The sequence below is a fragment of the Mandrillus leucophaeus genome, unplaced genomic scaffold, assembly GCF_000951045.1.
Source record: "Mandrillus leucophaeus isolate KB7577 unplaced genomic scaffold, Mleu.le_1.0 Scaffold1110, whole genome shotgun sequence".
Classification (NCBI taxonomy): domain Eukaryota; kingdom Metazoa; phylum Chordata; class Mammalia; order Primates; family Cercopithecidae; genus Mandrillus; species Mandrillus leucophaeus.
The window spans coordinates 365,137-367,382 of NW_012099322.1; the positions used below are offsets into that span (position 1 = coordinate 365,137).

The window sequence follows — 2,246 nt, forward strand, 5'->3', positions numbered from 1 at the left end:
TGTAGAGGCCAGAGTAAGCTGATTAAAATGAATTAGACCCTGCTTCTCTGCTTAAAACCCTACACTGATTTCCCATCATGAACCCAGAATTCCCCAACAGCCTGCCATGGCAGGCACAGTCAGGTCCTGCTATGTCCCGCTCAGTCCCAGCTCACGGCTCTGTGCTGCGTCCTTCCAGCCACGCTGGGCTGGGTGCTCCTCCAGCTGTCTGTGTGCTACAGCCACCAGTCCTTCTCTCTGCAGCGCTCTTGCCCAGATGCTAAGTGGCGAGTTCCTGCACCTCCTTAAAGTCCATATTCAATTTCTCCTTTAGAGACCTCCCTGACCACTCCACTTAAAACTGCAACCTGCCCCGTCCTACTAAACGAGACTAAATAGTCTACTTTTTCTTTTCTCTACAATATCTAGAGCTTGTTGCATAGCATGTAATTTGCTTCTGCTACTGTCAAATGAAAATTATCTGTCTCTTCCTGCCTATCCCAACCCCCATCCTCCACCTGTACTCCCCACAAACACAGAATCTCCATGCAAGCAGGAACTGGTGCTGCCTCACTGTGTTCTGAGTTAGAGCTGTGCCTGGCACACGCGGGAGCCCAATCCACATGTTCTCTAGTGAATCAGGGAGATCTAAAACAGGAGTCTCAAAAGATTGTTATAAGCAGCAAATGAACAAACCTGGAAATCTTTCCAAAGTATAAATAACTACAATGGCATAAAATAATGTGTTGAACGCTATCTTAAAATTCATTCCAGGGAAGCCTACTAGAAAACTGCCTATATAGTGTGGCTTAAGAGGTATAGAAAAATCCACCCAGGCACGCCTACCATCTTTTCCAGCAATGGCCTGAGATTCCTCTAAGAAGAGATCAATGAAGGTTGGCAAGCCTTCATTTTCCAAATTCAAAGTTACCTCTGAGAAGTCCAGAGGGGAGGAGAGGAAATGTCTTCCGGCCAGGTCCTGATGTCCTACTGTGCTTATGCACACTCAGACAGCTCTGCCCTCAGGTCAGGCGCCCATAGGGAGAAGCGGGAGAAGGTCTCCGACACCAGGGCTCCCTGCAGAGCTGGGGGATGCTGGGGGCATGTCAGAGTCAGCAGAGTGCTGGATGCCTAAGAAACAAGAAAAGAACACAGGCAGTTAGAGCAGCAGGGAGGAGAGGAGCAGGGTACAAAGCCTTTCTTCAAGCCCAGAGGAAAGGCTACTGACATTAGAAATCTTATCCAGTCAGACAGTTGTGAAGCATAATGGAACACCGGAGAAAAAACTGAGGTTTACTTTGTTAAAAAAAATCCACCAAGAAGTTAATGAATAAATCCATCAACACAGACAATTCTGAGATAACAAACTGTCCCCTCGATCTTCATTCTGTCCCCTCCTTTTCAATCACAGTCATTCAGCTTTGCCCAGTGAGTCTCCTACAGAGAGAGGTGCAAATCCACAGAAAAGCTTGCTTTTCAGGGCAACCATGAAAAAAATAACTCAAAAGAATATAATAAAATAAAAATAGAATTAAAAGAGGATAAAATAAATTAATGAAAAAGAAGGCAAAATGGAAGAACAGAAGAACACAAATGACATTAAGATCCATGGAAAACAAATAGTACAATGGCAGACATAAATTCAATGTTATCAGCAATTACACTAAATGGTTTAAACACTCCATTCAAATGGCAGGAATTGTTTGAATGAGTAACACTATATGTTATTACAAGAAACATAATTTAGAACAGCACCAGAAAGAATACTTAGAAACAAATTTAACAAAAGATGTGTAAGATCTGTATATTAATAACTACCAAAACATCATTAAAAGAAATTAAAGAAGCCCTAAAAAAGTAGATATCCCATGCTCATGGTTGGAAGACAATGTTGCTAAGATAGCAACACTTTCCAAACTAATATATTAACAGATTGATTAAAAACCACAGAATGGTATACTTTAAAATGATGACTTTTATGCTGTTTGAATTCTATTTTAATAAAACTACTATTTAAGAAGAAAGAAAGATGCCTGGCGCGGTGGCTCACACCTGTAATCCCAGCACTTTGGGAGGCCGAGGCAGGTGGATCACGAGGTAAGGAGTTTGAGACCAGCCTGGCCAACATGGTGAAACCCTATCTCTACCAAAAACACAAAAATTAGCTGGGCATGGTGGCAGGCACCTGTAATCCCAGCTACATGGGAGGCTGAGGCAGGAGAATCGCTTGAACCCAGGAGGCAGAGGTCGCAGTGAGCCAAGATTGC

General features: G+C 43.2%; 1 protein-coding gene across 1 annotated transcript in view; it reads right to left on the reverse strand.

The window, feature by feature from the left end:
* Positions 1-2,246, reverse strand: part of RNF144A (ring finger protein 144A) — a 161,388-nt gene that overhangs the window by 147,898 nt on the left and 11,244 nt on the right. The window contains exon 2 of the mRNA XM_011993674.1: positions 911-1,110. The gene's annotated coding sequence lies outside the window, so the exon portion shown is untranslated. The remainder of the gene's footprint in view (positions 1-910; positions 1,111-2,246) is intronic.